The sequence below is a fragment of the Cyanistes caeruleus genome, chromosome 2 (assembly GCF_971803275.1).
Source record: "Cyanistes caeruleus chromosome 2, bCyaCae1.hap1.1, whole genome shotgun sequence".
In the NCBI taxonomy this organism is placed as follows: Eukaryota; Metazoa; Chordata; class Aves; order Passeriformes; family Paridae; genus Cyanistes; species Cyanistes caeruleus.
The window spans coordinates 112,979,285-113,003,573 of NC_141702.1; the positions used below are offsets into that span (position 1 = coordinate 112,979,285).

The 24,289-nt window shown below is 39.5% G+C and overlaps 1 long non-coding RNA gene across 1 annotated transcript; it reads left to right on the top strand.

Moving 5' to 3' along the window:
* Positions 1 to 997: 997 nt before the first annotated feature.
* LOC147655140 (uncharacterized) lies at positions 998 to 21,241 on the top strand. The gene is made up of 4 exons (XR_015283847.1): positions 998 to 1,285; positions 12,081 to 12,222; positions 15,133 to 15,245; positions 17,138 to 21,241. It is a non-coding gene; the product is annotated as an uncharacterized LOC147655140 (long non-coding RNA).
* Positions 21,242 to 24,289: the final 3,048 nt, after the last annotated feature.

Here is a 24,289-nt window from a genome sequence, read left to right on the forward strand (position 1 = left end):
ATTTTATGGCATGGTAAACTACCAACATTGATATTGTCTATTTACTATTTTTAAAATACTAGAGACCTATCTTTATTTTATTGAAGCAAACTCATTGTCAGATTCCAGACTGAATTTTCCTCTGAATTTATTTTTCCCTTGAAACTATCTCTTCCCCACCCTCAAGTTTCAGACTCTGCCAGAGAAAAGCAGTGGTGTCTCCTGAGCTCCTTTGTGCAGGGTATATACAGCCACTGCTCTAACCTGTATAACTTGAATTACTCTCTTCAGCATTTACCAGGGGTTAAAACACCCTTGGGAAGCTGAGGAGTTAAAGTCCTCTGAGAATTCCTCCCCATTCCTGGGAGATGTTGCACTGTCTGCCTGGAAGGCCTCAGTCGCAGCCACGTTCTCTGTCAGGGCAGAGGAGGGCAATCTGGAAGGGCTAAGTGAAGCAAAGCACAATTAATGCAGTCCTTAACCCAGGGGCTGGCCAGGAAAACGAGCTCTATAACAGCTAGAACCTTCCACAAAGAAGAGAAATATACCTGCCTGGCTGCAATTCAAGGTCCTGCCTGGTACAATTCAAGGTGTTGCAAGTCATTTTGTGGCGACCACAGCAATGCACACCAAATTAGTTTCACCATTATTTCACTCTTCCGTCAGATCAGGGTGCCAAAGGTGACAAGCCAGCAGTTTACTCAGTTTGCCCCTCAGTTTCTTCCTTCCTGGCTTTCAGCATCTCATCTGACAGCAAGCTGCCAGAGTTTAAACAATCTCAGCAGCACTCACAAACCATATCCTTTTTGTTGTTCATTTTACAAAATTAAAAACATTAAACATTAATGTCTCTTGAGTTTCCTCTCCCCCTCAACCCTCCCACCTCCTGAAGTAAAATATGTTTTTGTGATTCCACATCAGAAGGAAACAATACTCTGTTGTGCCCAATACTTTGTGGGTGTGGGTGTTTTCAGGAACCACATCTGAGAAGAAATCCCAGAGGTTATTGTAATCATTCCTTTCACTCCTGGGTACTCAAGCACAGGATTGCCTGCAATCAATTTGCTCTTGCATCCTAGTATTAAACTCCCTGTGTATAAAAGTATCACCAGCACTTTCTATATTAATCTACGTAGCAATGTTCTAAAGAGCTTTTTATTATGCTGCAAAGAAATTACAATGCAGAGCAAAAGCCACTAAAGCTTACTTGAGCATTACCACCAAATACAAAAGTTGGGTCTGATCCTTCAGCCAGGGAAATGGAGAAGCCTTGACTGCACTCATTGGCTTTTCAGGGAAAATTCAGGTACGTGCCTCTGTAGCCTGCCTTAATCTTACAACAAGGAGGATTACAAATCTACAAAGAACATGACAGGAAATTACAACACATTAAATGTAAAGCATATGAACAGGGACCTGATTACTCTCAAGCTCAGGTTTTTGTTGGATTTTAGTTTGTTGTTCTGGTTTGGTTTGTTTTTTGTTGGGTTTTTTTTTTGTTTGGTTTTTTTTTAGGTTTTCTGGGTAGATTTTGGCAGTTTTTGGGGGGATTTTTTTGGTGTGTTTGTTTGGTTTGGTTTTTGTTTGTTGGGGTTTTTGGGGTTTTTTTTGGTTGTTGGTTTGTTAAGTTTTTTTAATATCAAATACTTGAATCAACAAAGATCCCAGCATCATAGGCTGACCTATAAGTAGCCCTGCAAGAGGGTTTAATCCTTGAGGTCTATGCCCTGCAATATTTCATCTGAAACTACCCCAGTATTTTCTAATAATATTAAATGTACTGTTTAGAACCAGTGTTTGAGGAGCATGAGGGATTAATACAAAAAACTTGAGACTACTTTCTCACCTGTAAATTGACTTTAAGGAACTCACATCCCTCTTCTGTCCGGCCTCCTCACTGCCAGACTGAAAGTTTCTCAGGCATTCTGAGCTAGCTACACACAGCTACATCAGGAAGCATGATGCTCCCAGCTACACACAGGAAGCATCTCTCCAGCCAGCATTGATGGATATAAGTGGAAGTCCACAGGCAATAATCTTACATGTGGCCCTTGAGGATTTTCACTCTGGTTAACTTTTCTGCAAAGAATATATGAGCAGGACATGATGTCTCACTATGTTTCAAAAAGGTTGGGAATGAAGTAGTTCAAAAAAAGGATAATAAGCAAATTTTCAATTTGTGTGCTAAGCTGTGCCAAATGAGAGGACAAAAGTCCTGTGGCATTGTTTCCCTTTCCTGGCTGGACGTGCACACAGATATTTCTACATCATACATTAACTTCTTATCAGCTCCAAGTGCCTTTCCCACAAATGCTCAGGCACCAGCTGTAAAATTCACTTTGATGAACATCCTGAAATAAAGCACTGTAGTGATTCAACCCCAAAATCATACAAACCTGCCTAAAACAGAACCTTCTCAATATTTGAGTGATTATACACAAAAGTACCTCAAACCAATGAAAATGTATATTTTCTCTGCCCAATACAACTTGTGGTGACTTGTGCAGGCTGGATTTGATCCAAATATCTTGCAGGGAGATTCCTTAGCTCTGCATTAATCCTTCACATCAACTCTAATCCTCTCAGTAAACTGTTTGCATTTTGCAAGTTTTCATCATAAATGACAAGGAATTTTAGGTTAGATATCAGAAAAAACACAACAAGGTAAGAAAGGAATAAATAAAGCAAAGCTATTCAGGGTCTGACAGCACTGGATAAGTAAGCAGTATCACCCACAGGGCAAAAATAAGAACAAGAATGAACATGGGACTATATGTTGCAGGTTTTGTAAAATGCAATATAGGTTTGGAAGAGCTATAAAAGCAAGCCACACAGTAAGCAAATGCAGCTGTAACTGGAGTTTTATGGGAGTGATGGATTCCAAGAGTAGAAAAAGAAGCAACTCTAACCAGAAAACTCCAAAAAACACAGGAGAGTTTTATGCTTCTGTAGAACATGGAGAGGAGAGGAGAGGAGAGGAGAGGAGAGGAGAGGAGAGGAGAGGAGAGGAGAGGAGAGGAGAGGAGAGGAGAGGAGAGGAGAGGAGAGGAGAGGAGAGGAGAGGAGAGGAGAGGAGAGGAGAGGAGAGGAGAGGAGAGGAGAGGAGAGGAGAGGAGAGGAGAGGAGAGGAGAGGAGAGGAGAGGAGAGGAGAGGAGAGGAGAGGAGAGGAGAGGAGAGGAGAGGAGAGGAGAGGAGAGGAGAGGAGAGGAGAGGAGAGGAGAGGAGAGGAGAGGAGAGGAGAGGAGAGGAGAGGAGAGGAGAGGAGAGGAGAGGAGAGGAGAGGAGAGGAGAGGAGAGGAGAGGAGAGGAGAGGAGAGGAGAGGAGAGGAGAGGAGAGGAGAGGAGAGGAGAGGAGAGGAGAGGAGAGGAGAGGAGAGGAGAGGAGAGGAGAGGAGAGGAGAGGAGAGGAGAGGAGAGGAGAGGAGAGGAGAGGAGAGGAGAGGAGAGGAGAGGAGAGGAGAGGAGAGGAGAGGAGAGGAGAGGAGAGGAGAGGAGAGGAGAGGAGAGGAGAGGAGAGGAGAGGAGAGGAGAGGAGAGGAGAGGAGAGGAGAGGAGAGGAGAGGAGAGGAGAGGAGAGGAGAGGAGAGGAGAGGAACTGACCAATTTATGACAAAAATCCTACATCACAACAGACACAGGGATACTTGTAAGACTTCAAAGGAAAACACATCTTTTTCCTGACAGCCTTTCAGTATAGCCATTTTGGTATAATAACAATCTTTACCATGAGAATTGTATTGACAGTGATCATAGAAGAGTGAAGTTCTTTAAACAGGCCATTTTCCAATGTATTGTAAGGTAATTTATGCACAATTTTAGGCTAAATCTCAAATAGTTATCTGCAAATCAGTATCACAATGATGTTTATTAACTGCTGCATCCAAAGCAAATCTGAATTTGTGAGCTAAAAAAGAACATGAATGAGAGGAAAAAAAAACAGTAGCAGAAATGAAACTCTCAATTCTGTAACAGAGTTTTTCACTTCAGTTTCAATTTCGACTGTGTTAACTTAATGAAGAGCACAGAAAGGAGATCATCACATCTTGAGTGTTTATGTTTAAGCACCTGCAGCTTAGAAAAGTTATGAATACAGCAGAGATTCTCCTGTTACCCTTTTTACTTTCATCATTCATGCATTTGCAAATACAGACCTTTCAAAACTCCAACAGCAATGACAGTGCTTCCAGCTGCACAGGATCTACTGGTTTTCTAAAGGCCATCAGGACAGAGAAAAAAAAATTCAGCCTTCTTTAGGTCTCCTTTAACAGTCACACAAGCTCCTGACATTTGGGCCCAGCCCTGCGTGCTCCTAAACCCTGGCTTAGGGTTTACAGAGTCAAGCCCTTAAGTGTGGTATCAATGAAAAATAAGCAGAGGCTCCAGAGCAGAGAACAGCAGCTTGAAAGGCCCCCACACAAATCTGGAGGTGCGTGGACTCCATCAGCTGCACATCAGAGTCTGTGAGCACGCGGCTCTCAAAGCCACGGCTTAGTCTGCTCGGATAATTTCCTGCTGCTAACATGGGAAAAAGGGATCAGCATCCAAGCACCTCTTTCCCCCCTGGCTTTTGGAGTCACTTCTGCACTCTCTGCTCATGATCTTTGACATCCAGCACCATGACTGCACTGGAAGAAGCAGAAAGCAGCCATGTATTTTCTCACTTTTCTCCTTTTTCGGGTGAAGGAGCAGATGGCACAATGGCAGAATATTCTCCTGTGGTCTGGGAGATGGAAGTTTGCTTTTCTGACACTTAATCACCCCCCAGACATCCCAATCCCAACTGGGACACCCTCCAATATTTTAAACCAGTACCATTTGTGCTGTTCACATAGTGAGGCTATCAAGATCTTCTGCAAGCTGAGGGAAGCATCTTCTGAGTAAAGGCTATGAATTCTGGAAAGCACTTAAGAATTCTGACTGTATCTTAGCCTCTTGCCAGCTCCTTTGATAGCATAATGCTTCTGAGACTCTCTTCAGATGCTGTAAGACCTCCAGCATAGGGTTCTGTTTGAGGAGGCACCTTTTCCTTTCATTGGATCTGCCTCTACCCTGACCCCTGTCTTCACTGCCCTGATGAACACAGAATTCAGTCCAAGAACAAGGACAGCATCATTTCTTCCCTTTTTCTTTCCTCTCCTACATATTCCTAACTGAAATACAAAGGATCAAGGCTGCCTACTATATGCAGGATCTGTCTGGTGTTTTAGAACAGCAAAATACAGGCCTGGTGCTCTGCAACAAAAGAATAGTGTTCCATGAAAGACAGCATGGCACGGGATACACACAGTGCCGTGGGATGCACGGCATGCCCATCCATCAGGAGACTTCCTGCAAAGTGGTTCAAAGTTGGGTGTCAAAAGGAAGTGACTAAAGTGGATTCCATGTTAAATAATATCAGGCCTTTAGCGTTACTTGAACTCAGGATTTTCAAAGTGTGGGTTTATAAATCTTTATTTTGTAAAGGGAGTGATTTTGAAATAGAGCTCCAGAACCCTAGAGAGCTGTCTTTAGGAGGCTCTGATCTTTCTAGAACACCTATCTTGTGTGTCTGTAATTGCTCTAGTTTAACAAGGCTCCACAACATTTCAAGAAAGAAAAAAAACCCTTTTATTAATCCTGTTAACCTAAGTGACCATAGTGATGGAATGTGCTGCTGTGGGTACCCTGTAAATCCCTTGGAAAAAAACAAAAACCAAAAGAAGAATCTCCATGATGAAATTAAATATTTATTAAACATGTTGCCAGTGTCCCAGGTGGTATGAAGAAGCCTTGTGGTATGCTGAAAGGCTTGATCTTTCTAAGTATTATGAATGCTGATTTAAATGATTGGGTGAAAGCTGAGGAAGTTATGGCTGAAATTTTGGCTAAAGATGACAGGTCTGGGTTTCAAGTTGCACAAAGCAGTCTGAGGGATTAAGCCAACAAAACCCACTCAAAGATATCCAGTTTCAAAAAGGGTAATCTTCCTATCAGTGATTCACACTCAGACAATGGTGAGGATTCCTCATTACTCTGACTTTGCCATATTAATCTTACTTTACAAATACATGCAGTGATTTATATCATGTTTAATTAACTGATTGAGGGCTCCTGTGGTAAAATGGCATCACATTAAGCTCTGTCCTTATGGCAAATGCGAATCACATCTTCAGCCTTGCAAGAACAAAATATCATGGGATTCACTGATGACAGGATGTAGGAATCGAAATAAGGTCCCTCCTGTTGTTTGAGAATCCAGTAAGGGTGGTTGCCATATGCTCATCATTTCCAAGGGAAAAAAATGACAGGATAGAAGAAAGAACTGCTCTAGTTCATCCAATATGTTCAAATCTCAGATGAAAATGATTGTACAGCAGTTCTGTACTGAGGCCAAGTTTTACATGAAAGTGCATAGCAAACTTTCAGAAAGCTTATAATGAGAGATCTTTCTAATGTGATTTTTTTTTTCTGTATTTAAATAAACTGCTGCATGAAATGACTCATTTTTAAGAGGAAAAAAAAAAAAACAGAAAAAAAACTAAATAAAGGCTTCTCTGCCAGCACCATAAGACAACACAAAATTTACTTAGCTTTTGCTATGAAGAGTTATTCCCCTCAAGCACTCACAACCTGTTTTTGAAGATAAAAACTACAACTGCTATTGTCTGATAAAATTAGATGTTGTATATAATTTGCTACTAACATTACTGAGATTAAAAGCCTTGTTTATATTATTACAAAGTTTCTTAAAATTTAAAAAGCGTTTTATTTTTAAAAGCTGTCTTATTAAGAGACTGCAATTTTTGTAGTTACAAGGAACCTCACATCCAGTGAATTCTCTAGCAATTGACAAATCATTTTACATGAGTCACAGTTTGCTCCCAGGAATTCAGTGGATTTTTGAAATTTGTTTCTATGGTAAAGAGGATAGCAGTGGGATGGGAGAAGCAGGTTTTGCACTTTGCAAAGCTATCATGAGATTTCAGAAATGTCCCCGTTCCTCAGCAGGACCAAGACTTTTTGAATTTTATACACAAGAATGAGAGATGAGCAGACAGTATCTAAAAGGTGGGAAATTAAAGCACACAACGCTGCCTGCTTTGCCACTTTCTCCCATTTTCCACAGACTGCCTCAGGTCTTTGTCCAGTCCGACACATCAGGGACACACCAGGTCTCGAGATCTCCTGCTCACTAGCACTTTTCATAAACAGTTAAATGCACAAACAACTCCAAAGCCTGGTTCAGGGCACTCTGTAAATCTCAGGTTCAAGTCCCCAGGCCTGAACCTTGATTTTCCACATTCCAGGTGAGTGCCCTGACCGATCACGGCGCTACCTGATACTCCAACTTTGCCATCTCCTCCTGGTCTCGGCCAGAAATTCCATCCGACGGCTGACAAATCTCTTCTGATGAAAGTTTCTTTGAAACTGATACCTGCCTGCAAAAAAAACAAAAAAACCAAAAAACTTTTCAGTTTCCTCAAGCCAGGCTTTTCAGGCAAAGAAAGAGAAAATTCCCAACCCTTTCCAACCATTTCACTGATGGTTAAAACTGAGCCACTTGTACAGCTGGGCAACCATCAACTGGGCTGGTGAGTTTGGCAGTGCAGCCAAAATACACTAATATAAAATTTTTTGCCCAAAAAACACCTGGGCAAACCATCTTTCCCACCAAATCTGCTGAAGAGATGACTTTGTGGCATGGTGGCCCCGTGCCCCCTTTTCATCCTTTATCAGAAGTCACCGTGCTTCACTGCTGCTAGAAACATTAGCATGGTTTTGTGATTAGAGCAGCTTTAGAGTCGGTCTGGTCATCCTGCCCCTGTTCAGGGCTCCTAAAACTGAGGAGGTTACTAAAAAGTAACTAAAAAGTAACTAAAAAGTACCTAAAAAGTAACCCCCTTCTCCCTTTTCTCTGCCCCCACAACAACATTTGATATTTTTTAAAGTTTTGAAATTGTTTTCCAATTTCAAATTGTCGGTGAAGCGCTGTCAGGATATAAAACCAGCTTGGTTTGGGCTTACTTAGTGGGAGAACTGCTATTACAATAACTGCAAATAAATGTGTATTATTTCATACCTTCTGTTAATAATTTTCAAACTTACAGGGATTTTAACACCTATGCCATTAGTCCACAATAATTTGTGGTAATTTCTGAAGTTCTGAAATGCATTTTTTTAATTTAACACGTCATTTCAAAAGTATTTTAAAATAAATTTTAAAATAAAGGAATTTAACATAATCCATAATGATTTCTTGCCAGAAAAAAAAAAAAAAAAAAAGAATGTCTAAATATTCTAATAATTCTGATCCAATGCAAGGAAAAATTCAAAACTGACTGCACATGGAATTTTGATGCCAAACAAACTCTTTTTAAGACACAGATGTATCTGGTTTAATATCCTGAGATTGCTTTCACATTCTATGCAGAATTAGCTCCCTGTAAAATATACTTTTCACTTTACTGTTTTAAGAGGCATTTTAAAAGTTTAACATATATAGATATAGATATAAATATTGATAGAGATAGAGATATCTAATATAAAATATCCTGAGCAACGATGATTAACTATTTTTGGCTAATTCTTGCCTAAAATTTACTATTAACTATTTTGAGGACTAAACTGCATTTCCCTTCAAAAATAACCTGCATTTGAATTTTTTTTTCTAGTATTTAGAGTAGAGCTTTAAACTATGTAAAAGTACCTTGAAATATGTGCAGGTCAAAGTAAAGCTTCATTTTAAATATTTCAAATTGTTATAGTTACTGCTTTGAGATAATATGACATTTACAGTAATTGCTGAAATTCCAATTACTTTCAGTAAAAGCTGCTTCTTTTGCAAGCTGTTAAAAATATAAAGGTGCATTGGATATTGCATTGCTGGAGACAGAGTCTGCAAGTAAAGGCAATTAAATGTGAGTTTGATGATACACAACGTACTGGACTAACATTAAAAAGACTTTCCCATGTTTGACTGTTTACCAGTTTTGTCTTTAAATAATAGTCTTCTTTTGGCATGTAATGTATATCTGCTTGCACTAAACATAATTTATGAATATTTTAACACATGTGTACTCAGTGGGGTGTATTATCATACTGATATAAATAGAATTAATGAGCAGTCAACCTGCCACATGTCATGACATATGACAGGGCAGCCAGAGCATGGGAATAATTCTTTCTGTTTCATATTAGAGCTTCTTTTCCCAGTTGAATTTTTGTTCCCAGATGCCAATGGACCTAATTTTCTAAGGACCATTTACAAAAATAGTAAGAAATGACAAACCTGGACTAATTTATCTTGAGTCACTTCAAAGAATGATTATTTTTATGCCATTTCAAATGCGTAAATAAACAGATTAAAGGGAGCGTCCTTTTATCAGTTAATTTTTAGGGTTTTCACAATGAGAGGTTAGATATCTGCCTCAACTTTCCTTCTTAACATCCAAACATTTTATTTGTTGTTGATTTTGAATTTGTTTCAATGGCATGTTATCAATTTCTTCTGTTAAGGGTCTAGAATATAATGACTGACTAAATACAAAGATGACATGTACCAGATAAACAGTTATTTTGCAGGAAAAAAAATACAGCTGCAGGCAGGTAGTATCCTTTTAGCCAATTATTTATTCCAATTTCAAAGGCTGGGTAGCAATCTGATGAACATAACTACTAATTTTTTTTGATAAAGATATAAAGTGACAGAACCCATAGAATACAAGGCTAGACCAGATTCTCTGTTTGAAAGAAATATTGAAGTGCAACGTCAATTCTGTTTACAAACAGCTGCTCAGTGGTCAGTTAAAGGCTAAGGTTCATAACAAAATTAACAAATTAGTATCAGACTGACCAGCTAGCATCTAATTAAAGATCACTGACTTGAAAAGTTTTCTTTCCAGCAAAGAATGCAAATGTTCTTTGATGTCAAGTTCTGGGCTACTGGAAACAGGGACGAGGGTACATACTCAGGTCTTTCTCCTTTTTAATTTAAAATCACTTTTTTAAAAATTATTTTACTGCCCATGAATCCTTGAAGTCATGACTCATTTTCTGGTAGGAACAAGAGTGTCTCCTAAAGATGGATCTAGTTCAGGTTTGAAGACTTGAAAGACATAAAAGACACTTATATTTGGCTCCTAATTATATTAAGGGACAAGGAGACACTCCAAGTTTTTGTGTCCGACGCTTTTCCCGGCAGGGCAGCACGTCCCTTGGGAATGCAGCTCTGTCACTCTCAAAGAAAAGGGGCACCATCTAGTGCTTTTTTGGAGGAAAAGCTGCTAATACCAGTAGGGATGTAGCGAGGGGGGGGCAGAGGAACACACGAGAGGGAGGGAGAAGAAATGACATTCCATTTTTTTTCAAAAGACAAAGAAAACCTGTTGGCCTGTTTCATCTTCCATTTTGAGGCACTGCAGTATTTAGCTTCAGGCTGTGAGTAAAAATTGTCAGCCTTCACAAGGTGGAAGGACGGATTCCTAACAGCTAAAATAATATATACAATTTAAAATGGAGAGGGGGTCGGTATACAGACATTATTCTGCTTAATAGGTATTTCTTCTGCCTATTACTATCCTTACATATTTCCCTATCAGTCCTTTTCATTATACATTCTCTCTTTTATTAATCTAAAGAAAAACCTTCTTAAGTAATTTTCATTTCATTGAAGACTACGCCGTGTTGTAAATTTCCTGGAAATGTTCTTGCAAATAATCTTTCCAGAGTTCACCCAACATAACAAAGAGATTCTATGAAAAATGATTTGTACCACAAAATCGTTTAAAGTGCAATAAGCTCAAGTTAACCACAGATACTGCTGGAAAAAAAGCTTGGGAAGTTTTATCTGATTGGCAAAATATGTTCATACCTGAGTCCAGGGAAAGAGTGCCCTTTGATAAAATTTCATAGCACTAAAGTCACATTATCTGAATGATTTTTGAAAACAATTTAGGGGGGGGGACGAGGAAATATTCTGCTGTAGCTTAGGGAATAGATGGCTTTTGAAGAATTGTGAAATAGTAGCTCAATAGTGTTTAATTTACTGAGACTATGAATTGACAGAAATTGTATTAGTCAAACTAGTAAGTGCTCAGTTAAAATAACCAATGTTTCAAAGGTACATCTGCTCCTTGGGATCTCCAGGTTGGAAATGTTTGTTGTGAACTACAGGAGTTTCTGCCTTCAGACACCCAGAAAAATCCCAGCTCTACACAGGGTCAGAGCTCAGGACATGCTGAAAAACTGAATATGCTGAATATATTCTAGCCAGAGCCCCCCCAAAAACACAGTTAAAATCAGAGCTTGCTTTTAACCTCTGGGCATAATCTCAGATTCCCTGGGTGATTCAATCTCTTACTCAAATGTGTTGTAGCAACAAGGGAATGACAGACCAGTGCATAAGACTAAATAAACAAGAAATATTTCTACTAGAATAGTGCTGAGCAAAGCAAATATGTGTCTTGGTGAGTAATTCTCAGAGGGAAGCCTATCCCAAGAAACAAAAACAAAATTGTATTTTATGTTTCTAAAGAGGTTTTCTTGTGAAGTTGATCATGCTTATTAAGGAGACTTCTCAGACAGAAAAAAAAAATTCAGGTATAGAATTAAGACTTGACTAAGAGCAGGTAAATTGGGAGCAAATATCCCAATTTTTTTTATTTATCCCAATAGTCAGATTCCCAAATCCTAAATGGAGCTAGGAAGCGTATGCAGCTCCTGACAGTGACTCAGGAGTGCTCTGGGCTAGTGGCCTGACCACAAGCTGGGGAACCATACCTGGGGGACACTTGGCCTGCAGCAGATCCCAGCACGTCCATTCAGGGCCTGCTGCATGGATATTCTGAGCATCCTTGTCTTCTAGTGAAATCAGGAGCTTGGGGCTTCTGCTGTATGCATTGTGGAGTCAAGTTACTTCATTTTAGGCACCTACATTTTCAAATGACACTGTTTAACCTCTCTGTGCCTCAGTTTCCACATCTGTAAAACTCGATAGCTACGCTTACCTTGCATGGGTGTCAGGAAGATTATTTCAGGTCTCTAGAGAACTTTGAAAAGGAAAAGCAAACCAAACTGAATTTATGTATTATTTGTCATTTTTTTTTATCCCATAAAATGGAAGTCAGATGCAGCCCAGACTGTGAACTATAAAAAAATGTTCACCTAAGTCTTCCTTATGGCTCTAATGACAAAAGGCCTGGTGAATTCAGCATGGCTTTACAGGAAGAAAGCAGCTCCTGGCAACTGACCTGGCAACACTCAGAGTAAGTAATAAGTTTATATCTTAAATAACCACAATATTTGCTAACTTGTTTTTCTATATGTTTACATTATATTTTTTTTTTAATTCAATTATCAATGCAGTTCACTGTGCATTTCTGATTATTGAAAAAAAAAACTCTCTTAATCAGAAGAATCTCTGAGACAGAACTTTATTGGGAAGGAAAAAAAGTTGCCAATAAAACCTCTCTTTGGGGTTTTCCTTGGTGCAGAATAAACCTCATTAGATTCCAGGCCGACTCGATCTTGCCTTGGCAGGTTTCAGATCTTCTAGAATTGATTAAATGAGCCCATTAGAAAAGTCTGCACCAGTTTATCTCTAAACTTGAAGAATAAGAATAACTTTACTTAATACATCTTGTTTAAAGGCAGCCACTTGCTTCCATGCTGGGTACCTTTGCAAAATGTGTCTCCAAGTTCTTTGTCTGAAGCTTCCCTTCCCTTGCTCAAAGTGTGCCATTTTTCTCTGCTCTTCCCAGCCTCACTTTCCTGTCTCTGTAGTTCAGTGAAACCCTCTGGTAATGACAGCACTGGAGTGATGATGTACTTTCCTGATTTCCCGTTAATAGTAGCACTTGATCCAGCAACGAGTGCCAGCTCAGCGGCAGAAGGATGCTTTAATATTTTCTAGAGGTAAAAAGACCAATTTATAGCCTTGGCTAACTCAGCAGTTTTGCTCTGTCTTGGCACAGAAAGGGATGTTTTAGTTAAAACAAAGCCAAAAGGGAAAAAAAAAAAAAAAATCCCCTTATTTTTGCTCAGTTTCGTGCCAAACAAACAAAGTACAATGGATTTTTTTCTCCCTGAGGAAACTTGTGAAAACTGCAAAATGCTATGAAGGAGTTAAAATTACTGAAGGAGAGGAGAGAAAAGAGAAGGGGTTAAACAGCAGCATCAAAAAGGAAAGCAATTTGTTTTTCTATTTTGATAAGAGACACATAATCACAGACTATCCAACAATACATGTACCCTTGCTGAAGAGCTGCTGATATTCTACATTAACCTTTGATAGCGAGAAGTGTTATTTCCCCTACTGTTTTCCACAATAAATTACGTTATATCTGGCATCCAAAGCTCTAGGAAGTGCTCAGCCAGCTGGAAGCACCAGATTGGCCCAACATCCCTAACGTTCAGATTATAAATAAAGGGTACCTCACACTGCTTGTGTAACAAAAACAAGAAATGCAGAGGAAGGGCAACTTCCCCCCTGCCCACAGAAGCAAAAAAGAGTCAGTTGGGGAATGAAGAACAGGAATTCCAGAGGGCTGGGTTTCTGCAGAGAGATGCAGTCCCCAGCACTCCAACCCTCAGACAAATGCAGGACTTCAGCAGAGTAATGAGACTTCACTGTTTGCATGTTTGCTGAGGATTTGCACATTAAATAAAATTAAAAAAAAAAAAAAATAAGCCAAGGGGAAGTATATCTGGCTCTGCTCTTCCCAGATGGTATAACCACACAAACACAGGCTCACACAGACACATATCTTCCCACTCTTTAGGCAGCATTGTCTGTTCTCTTCCAGCCGTGAAAATAATTAGCTCAACCACAACCTCAGCTTCAGAGGATGTGGTCAAATGTGGCAGGCTGCATGTTTCTCCCACGCCCCCAAATCAAGGGATATTATGGCTGTAAGTATGTAACAGCATTGTGATAAGGTTGAGGAAAACCCTGCCTGTTATGATCTGGAAGGTGAAGATATCAAATAGGAAGAGAACGAAAGATGGTCCCAAGACACAAACTCCAATATCTGAGAAAGGTTATAAATGGGCTTTTTGGGTCCAGCTGTTCTCAAGGAAATCACTTCATTAACTTCAGTGGGAGCACAACTGAACCAGTGCTGAGAGCTGCTAAACCAACTCTACAGATGGAAAAATTAACCTCATCTATTTATTGTAAGGGCTAAACTATGGTGGTCCCTGGTGAGGATGTAATGGGAAGTCAGATACAAGGAGCTGTTCTCCTCACCACCCCTTTTTGGTAGGGGCTGGCCACAGCTGCAGTGCCTGTGCTCTCCTGAGGGCAAGAATTAGCCCAAAATTGGTATATTCCATCTTCATTACTCCAGCTATTATATAAACACGGCTATATGCTTGCTTACTTAAGCTGAAAAATGGAAAAGAGGAATTAAAATTAAGGTTAATAGAGCTAGACAGAGTATTCCCCATTTACTTTGCCCTCACTATGGCTGCTTCAACCCTTCTGCAATGAATGGATGCTTTCCCCCACAAAAGCATTCTCTTCTCTTCTCTTCTCTTCTCTTCTCTTCTCTTCTCTTCTCTTCTCTTCTCTTCTCTTCTCTTCTCTTCTCTTCTCTTCTCTTCTCTTCTCTTCTCTTCTCTTCTCTTCTCTTCTCTTCTCTTCTCTTCTCTTCTCTTCTCTTCTCTTCTCTTCTCTTCTCTTCTCTTCTCCTCTCCTCTCCTCTCCTCTCCTCTCCTCTCCTCTCCTCTCCTCTCCTCTCCTCTCCTCTCCTCTCCTCTCCTCTCCTCTCCTCTCCTCTCCTCTCCTCTCCTCTCCTCTCCTCTCCTCTCCTCTCCTCTCCTCTCCTCTCCTCTCCTCTCCTCTCCTCTCCTCTCCTCTCCCTTCCCTTATTTTTTCCCCCTGATGACCTCTTCTCTTCCACTGTTACTGCTGCCAATGTGCAGCTTGAGATTTTTGATAGACTCTAAGACAGGAGCTGTCCCACCCATATCTCTAAAGCCATGGGTAACAGCTCTGCAGAAATGTACTAATATTATTTTAGAAATTTGCTTTGTCTTGTGGTGAATTTCATGACTGGAAGGGTCTTGAAACTGGGCAAAGAAATGGCCAGAAAGATGTCTGCCAATGTCTATCCATCTCTCCCTGAAGTTGGTCTGTGCCTTATTCTGAAAATTTCCATTTCATTCCCCTTTAGGCAACTGAGATGCTGCCTGAGAAGCCTGCTGGGATTTGTAGGCCTGAAAGGGTTGCTGAGGTGAAACACATGCCACAGAATAAATCAGATGCCCTGACTTATTTCAGGAACATGTAAGTATTTTGGTTGCTGAGAGGGACAGAGGGGAGGCTAAGCTGAGTGCAAGAATCACAAGGTTGGTACTGCCTGCACATCCCAGGTTTAGACAACCCTTCCATGTTTGTAGTGGCTGATGTTTCCCACCCAAAAATCGTTCAAATCATTCAAATTGCTCAAATCCAGTTGTTGTCCCCCAAGAGATTGTTTGGAGGTTTTTTTTAAGAAATGGTGCTCCACCCCAAAGGAAAAGCACAGAGGTACTGTTTTGCTCTAACACTCTTTATACCATTATGAGAATTTTCAAAGAAAAGAAAGACACAAAGTTTTGAAGAAAGAGCATTGCATCCATGGGGGTTTCTTTCACTGTTGGGGACAGCTTACTGCACAGCTTGTTTAAGGATTCTGGATAGTGTAGTCCCAGCAGACATTTCCTGTACTAAGATGTATTCTCATTAGAGTTACCAAAAGGGAGTATTCAAAACATTACTTATCTGCACATAATCACTGTATCACGCCATGTATCCTTTATTTTAATTCCTACTCGCTTGCTAATTACACACCACACTGAAGGTCTCACAACTGCTCCCCTTTCAGCAGCTTTGTTTGCAAAGTGTCTGGCAATAATCTCCCAGCAGTGTATTATCATGCCCTTTTCATCACACTATTTAATCAATAGGGTAATGACCTCATATAAGCTAGTTCCAGGACCTAGCCATGCCATGCTAAATAAATGAAGCAAACAAAACTTTGGGCTACATGCCTCCTGTTTTAAAAACCTAGATGTGAACCATTCCAGCAGCAAAAATTATTATAATATATAGAAATGGCAAATTCTTCACATCTCCTGCCAGGGAAAAAATAAAAAAATAAAAAAATAAAAGCAAAGCCATTCTACAGTACTGTGGGGAAATAACTGGTTTCTTTAAACTGACATAATTGCAAAACATGTGTGTTCTTGGTCAAGTGTTCACAGGAAGATTTATACTGATAACACTGGAAACAACCCTTTCCCCCATTACATCACGTCATCACTTACAGGACCGAATGGTGACCATCACAGCTAATGAGGTGAAATCACATGCAGCACACTTCCAAAGCAGAGGCTGGAACCAGCGTTCTTTTCAAAAGGATTTCTGCTGTAGTGAGCAGAAGGAAAGCAGCTTCTCTCCATTTCCTGAGCTGTAAACTCACAAAGTGTGGTTCACTTTGATTTGCATCCCATGTCTGGATTATACTCTGTCTAATAAAGTGCATGTGAGATGTGCTCAGTAATGTGTGAACTCTGGAGCACATGTAGCATCACTCTGGTGCAGCAATTCTCTTGTCCAGAGGAATGGGGGTAATAAATTGGGTCTGTCTGCTCTTTTTAACCACAACTTTTCCTAATACTAGTAGGAATTAATTTCAGAAATTTTTTTTTTTTTTTTTTTTTACATCGAATTTCGTTGTAACTGGTCAACAGAGAGAGGAACACAACTGACTATCTGGCACATGGAGTGACAGCATATCCCTTCATTCTTTGGGAAATCAGGGCAAAATATCCACAAGAGCACAGAAGTTTCACCTCACAAAACCTCTGGCAAAATGGCCAGGACAGAGAAAAAACTTTTTTCATGACATAAGCACAGCTGGGGTAGTTCAGGGACATCTGAAAAGAGGATGAGTATGCATTACAAGAAGCATAAACTACATAATTTTGTGTTACCATGGCAGTAGCAGCATACACTTCTTTCACATGAATGGAGACCCCTCCTCCCCAAATAGTGTGAAAGAAAAAGAATAGGTTTTTTATCTGTTTGATCCCAGATATTAACTGAAACCAACCAATATACCTTGAGACAAATTTTTACTGGAAATTTTTCACTGCACCAATACCACTTAGGTTCTTTTGGCACTTTTCTTTTAGGTGTGTTATGAAAATGACAACGTGCCAGTCATCCAAGCTGTCAGCACCAGCTAAAATCTGTTCTGAGGCAGAGTAATTTACACTTGGATGAACACCTCCCAAGAAGTAATCACGTAAATACCTTCATGATGAAATGCAACTCACTGCTGGTTAGGTAACTCCTATAATGAGCCTAAGTGTGATCTGTCCCAAAGACCTGAAATGGCTTCAGTGCAAATATTCTTTTAAGATGATCTAGGAGTTGTTGGAGCAGTAACCATGTAGTGATGTGAAGCACTTGCTGTGTTGCAAGACATTAGTTCTGGACTACAAAACCGCATTTTGGAAAATATTCTCTCAAAATGTCCTACATGACACTAGTCTGGCAAAGTAGAATTTTTTAAAAAACCAGCATCCTCAGACCCTTAAAGAACTGAAACTCTCCAACTGGCCCATTTGGTAGTCTGGCCCCTGGAAAACTATTACCTCTACTTCTGATGCAGAGGAAGAAATAGCAGACAATAGCAAAAAATGAAGTGATAAGACTAAGGAAAAAGAAGAAAGAAAATTCAAGACCACCTTCTGAGTTGGATTAACTTCCAGCAGTGGGTGGTTTCACTAGACATTTACTGGGTCCCTGATACTTATCAGAAGGCTCAGAACGAGGCAGTGTGAAATATCATTGCCAGGTAACACTACCTTGCCTTCCCCTCAAAATCTTTCCTTGGATTACCCAGAAAGAAGGACATCTCATTGAAATATTTCCCTAATCCATCTTTACAGAAAATATATTATTCCTATAACTGTTGACATTTCAGTCCACTATTTGTTAAGTACCAGAAATCCTGATGCATCCTGTGAAAAGGATCCACTGCTACAATGGCAACACATCCCTCCAACAGCTGAACAGGGGTGGCTGGAATGAAATATTTGTCCTCTGTCCTTTGAGGTGCTACTCAAGATCTGGTAGAAGGATTAGGCTGGACAGGATGGCAATGTCTTGCCTTCACAGCTCATCACTTTGTACCAGGTAGATTGGCATTTTGGCCTTTCAATTGCCACCAGTAGTTTCCAAGATAACATTGATTTGAACAAACACTCTTGCCAGAGTATCTCACCACTGTGTACATCTTCTCCTAACTACTTTTGTTCTGCAAGCATTCTTTTAATTTGAAGGCAAAATTCCTTACTCCAGAGCATTCTGCTTATGCACCAATATGAAATAAAAAAGATCAGTTGGTTTTCATCTCTTACCATGTGAGTAGTAAAAGGTCACAGCTTTCCCTTCATCCCTGTAAGCCTTTCTGCAGTCAGAGGGCAACAGACCACCTTGGTCTGTTTTCTTCCAGATATCTATATTCTACAAAGAAAAAGAAATGAGGAAGATGAAGAGAAATAAAAAAAATGTGCTAACTTCCCCAGATATTTAATAAAAAAAAAAAAAAAAGTTAAAAATCATGCATGTTTGGAAAGAGAAACACATGATCTAATATATTTATGAAATGTTTCACTTAAAGCCCTAAGAAAAAAAAATAAAAAACAAAACTAAAACCAAACAAACCAAAACAAAAAAAAAACAAAACTAAAACCAAAAAAAACACCCCAATAAAATAAAAAAAAAAACAAATCAAACCAGACAAATCCTAAAAAACCCCAAAACCATTACCTCCATGGTGCAGGTTGCAGGATTTAACCATATGACAAGCAGCAAGGAAAAGACATCATATCAGAAATGGCTCTAAGTCATCCTGAGACCTCTTGGTGTCTGATCAAGGATTGAAGGAGTACCTCAGAGAAAAGTCCATCTGATATAGATGGGGTAGAGGAAAATAAAAAAATCTAAGACATCAGAGCCTCAGATTTTTCACAGTTTGTATGCATGTCAGTATTAAAGTAAAAAAAGTAAGGATTTGATAAAAGGATCTGATAAAAAAAGCAAAAGAGGCATATAAGTGATAACTAACCTGATAGAGAACTAAAAGGGATAATCAAATTAAAGCTGATCCACATGGGTTTCTGGGAAACAGATTTTGTCAAGCTAAATTGATACCATTTTCTGATGTGATTACAAATGGGACTGCTAAAGACAACCATCTTGATAGATGCCTGTAAGAGAACTGGCTTTGCATCACACCACAATTTGACTGAAAAGCTAAAAAGCATAAGAGATGGGATTCATCCACAGTAATTATAGCTGTCTAAAAGTTTGGCAGCTTGTCTTAACTTCTCTATGTTCCCATTATAGTTTATGAAAAGAAAAAGACACTGTCAAAAAGTGATTTATGGTTTTTTGAGATAAGTCCACTACCTCTTTCTGCGAAGGTCTCCATCTCTCTCCATTGACTGTTACGAGTTTAGAAAACTAGAAATCATTAGAAACTAATTTTTGGATGGCTAAACCGAGATACAGTGAATCAGAATCCTAAACTACTTAAAAACAGTGTAGCAGATACATCTGACCCATCATTATGTGACTGGAAAGCAAGGCACTAGTATTGGAATTGGCTCTTCCCTCCTAGACTATTTTTCACTTTTGTTTTAAAAAATGACATTTTCACAACATGGGAAGATGGCTAGAAAATGGAAAATAATGGAGAAGACAGCTGGGTTAGGTGAGCACAACCAGACATTATGTACTTCAGTATAGCCTAGCAGGAAGGCCATGGATCAAGGAATGAGTAAAATGAGATAGATTTAACGAGGGAAGACTTGACTCAGGAGAAAAGAGATCCCAAAGAGGAGGCAAGGTTTTTGAGAACACAAGTAACCAAGATTACTATGAATTTTTGGATTACTGCTAGAGTACTGATAAGAATACTGAATTTTTAGAGTAACAGAAAGCTACTACACTCATTAGGTGTATGGACATTTACAAATAGCAGCAGGGAGGTTGTATCATTTTGCATCAGTGAAATTACTAGTGTTCCTGGTGTTGTTTTAAGAAAGACTATGAAAAATTCCATAGATTATGAAGAAGCCAGGGGAACAATTACAGTATTAGGAAACGTGTCTTACTACTGGAGACTCAAGGCACTTAATCAATTAACTTATCAAAGCAAAAGTTAAAGAATTATTTGATCACAGGCTACAAGTGCCTCCCATAGGGAACAAAAAATTGATAATGGAAAGCTCTTCAATCTAGCAGGCAAAGAAAGAACAAGAAAGAAGGGCTAGAAGTTATAGAAAGACTAATTCAGTCTAAAAATAAGGTACAAATTTAAAACATTCAGGGAATAACTTGAAATAACTTGCCAAGAGCGATGATTTATTTTCTGTCATCAGAAGACAAGTTTTAATCAACACTTGGCCTTATTAGAACTTTCTACTTCTATTTCTAAGACTATTAATACATTAATTCTAAGAATCTCAGAATGGAGGAAAAGAATAATTGTTGTAACTTGGGAAGAGTTCACTGCAGTTCATAAACAGCCAAGAGATTTATTTTCCATTTGATCACCAACTCACAGACCCTCTACTATGAAGTTTCCCTAACTGAAACACCTTCTTGCTACTCCACACTGTGCAAACCTTTCTTAATTAATGAGTACTAACTCAATGTGGACTGTGCTAAAATTAGGAAGCAGGAAGAAATCGTGATTTGCAATTATCCCTTGCAGAAATACCTGGGCACAGTACTTTTGAGTCATTTTAGGCATACCATTGTCGTCCAAATGTAAATGTAAAACACAAATCACAATATGGTAAAGATCTCTCAGTAGGCAATTAAAAATTAATCAGCTAATTAGATCAAATGAACAAGAAAATAAGGCTCAGGAAAACATCCATTCTAATTAACATAATATTAAGTTACAATAGACTTTTTCAGACCAGAAAAAAACATCTTTATTTCAAATATCAAACCAATCAATAAAAGGAAACAAACAGTTATTTCTTACCTTGTTATCCCCATGACCAAAGTCAAAAGGAAATGACAGTAATAGTGAGTCAACTACCTGTGCTACTGTATTAATTTCTTATTATTTCTAATCTTGTTAACTGTTTGAATCCACAATTTAACCAGCTTGTATTAAATTTATGGGGCTTCTACCTGTATTGTGCTTGCACTGTACTTGCTGTGTCTCTTAAGAATCTTCTAGGTACTTAAAAATAAAACTAATGCAATCCAAAGTCTCAGCTGGGTTTCTCCTCAGCTGAGTGACTCCTAACTAAAGCACAGGGCTGCACTGTGGAGACAGAGGATGGTAAAATAAGGAAAAAAAGTAGAGGGATTCTCAAGTCTGTGTTGGGGATGATAACATATACCCTCAAGGAAGGAAATAGCATTATAGAACACCTTATTGAATAAACCTCACTGGTCAAGCGGAAATGCTCAGGCAATCAGACAAGGGATGGGGCATGGTTGAACCTAATTAGATAGATTGCACAGATTAAAAATACCTGCTATTATAGGACAGTTCCTAAAATATTTTTTCAAATGTCATATTAGTCCAGCAAAGACCAACCACCTCAACCTTCTGGCTGGAGTCACAGGACATATGCCACAGACTTCTGGGCACGCCAGGCAATTTGGCAGCTGGGAGATGACCACGACTCCCAGAACTCCTGTGCAGCAACAATGTGGATGGTTCCCTGCATTATCCACAAGCAGAGCATTGTGCAGCCCTTCACAGATCTGTAACGTGTTATCCAGATTCAAAATATCCAGTGACCCTTTTGCCAGGCAAAGGGGTCACAAAACATAGCTTCCCTGTCCATCTTGTGAGACAGGCCTGGTTTGGGAACTGTGCAATCCTTGGGATCCTTGAACTGTGCAAGAGCTGTGTGGGGTGCAGTGTTATAGGCCAGGCAGGACACAACTGCATTATTTACAGGGGTTTTTTTGGGGGGGAAAGAAATCTAGAAGGAGAATGTAATGGTTTAGAAGCAGGCTTTGCAAACCAATTCCACAATGAATGTATTTCACTTTGATCACCCCTTCTAGCCCGTAACAAAATTGAGGCAGTATTTTGTTTTGCAGAAATTAGTACCTTCAAGACCTGCAGTGGATTTATTATTTCTGCTAGGGATTGCACTTCCTTTCTGATCCATGGCTGTAAAATCCAGAGGGACAGAACAGCACAGAAAATTACTGCAAAGATGTAGTGTGACATAGGAAGAGTCAGAGGCATTATGTGTGAACAACACGACAAAAGGAAAAGCCATCTGAAAATAAATGAAAAAATTAATAATCAAAAGGGTGTCTAATTCTTATCTGGGCACTTGTTTGCTCACTCTATGAATTCGAACCCCCAAGCCATGGCATATAAGGCTGGAAAGGACACTGGGCCCAGAGCTCAATCCTGCTTTAAAAAAAGTGCCATTCCTCAAGGAATGCTTGATGAAGCAATCATTCCAGAGAAAGAAATTGTTCCACCAGAAAACAAGTGAGGCATCAGAAACATAAATTTTCATCTTGCTTCATTCCTGAAACCATGGCTCTAAAATTCCAAGCCAAACCTCCATATCCAGTCCAAGCTTGGTCTTGTCATCGAAACAACTAATAATGGGGCACCTGTGGGACCATGAGGAACCAGCCATAGACTTCAAATCATCATCCAGTGATTACAAAACCACTGCTGGGAGAGGGTAACTTCTAATCACTCCAGCATTAAAACCAGCAGCAGTTTATCTTGCATAATAAGAGTCACACACACACAAGGAATAGGGAGACTTCGCTGTTAAGCTTTTCCATGTAAGCTGTGACTTATAGTTAATGGAATACAGGCTCAAAGGATGCTTAGAATTTATAAATTAAAAGCCTCAAAAAAGGCACTTTGGTAACAGAAACTGTCTTTTCAGTTGCAAGCTAGGAGCCCTTGACACAAAAACAGTCTATCTAGAAATTCTGAGTATATTGGAGAAACACAGAGAATGATTGTGTTTGGAGAATTTCATTGGAGAAAATCAGTTTGATCACTGATTTTTAGTACACTATTTAGGCTAAACATTCTCCTGGAACAGATGTATCATCAAAAGCTAAACCTGCTTTAAATAAATAAGAAGTGTGTATTTCTTCTCCAGAATTTGTGATCAAAAAGCTCTCCTCTCTGACCATCCACTGCTTTATGCTTGGTAGCTGACAAAATACTTCACTAATTTACACTGTAGCATGTGAGAGTTTTAGCAAGTCAAGGTCTGAAATACAGCTCACTTTTCGTCACTGATGAAAAAAATCATCTACAGGATTTATAGCAGATCAATATTTGTCAGGCTTTCCAAACAAGCTGGAAACCTATTCTTCCCTGTTCTTTAAAGAACTCTCTAACTTGTTTTCCTATAAGGGATAAAAAAAATCCAGAAACTAAGAGAATAGAACAGAAAACCTATTTCTCACTACTTGATAGCCTGGAGCTGTAATACAGCAGAATCAACAGATTTAAGCAAACCAAAACAAAAGGAAAAAAAAAATCTTGCTGCCATAATTTCTATGAACAATTTTTGATCCTTGTTTATATATTCTCTTCATATATTAACAATAAGGCAGCAGAGGGTGCATCTCAGCTGGGAGAGCACCTCCTCCATGCCACAGCAAACAATAATAGTGTGGACATGAGCAAAAAACAGAGAGAAGCTCTGAAAGCTCCTTGGCACAAGGAGAGACACAGCAAATAACTGAGTGGATGGGTGATGACTGCCTCAAGACTCCTGCTGGTCATTCCTCAGTGCAGGCCTCCCTGGTGTGAGCCAGCACAACACTGGCGTGCCCAGGTGATCACAGCTGCTCCAGGAGCTGCTGAGCTGTCTCCAGGCAGCACAGCACTGAAGCTGCCTGACCCAGCTAAGGTTTAAGGCGTAAGTCTCCGCTGTCTGCACAACCCTGACTCCTCTGCTGAGTGCAGTTCACTCTGATCACTGGACAATAGATGTGGAATTAAACCTACATTACAATAAATACCTGGAAGGCCCTCCCAGTGGCTATCTCCAGTTTTCTGCCAAGGGTCTGAACCTCCAGGGCTCCCTACAGACCTCTGCAACTTGTAGTCTGTTCATTGCCTGACCTAATTCTTCTAAATGGCTTAGCCATTTTGGCTGACAATTTCCTCTAAATGCCCAGACACCAAGCAATGGAAAATTTTCTTTAAATTCCAGTTAATGAGCAATGGAAAATGTCATTGCAATGAAGTTATGCAGGTACTTAAGTGCTCTGCTGGATCAGGTCTTTGTGAGCTACAT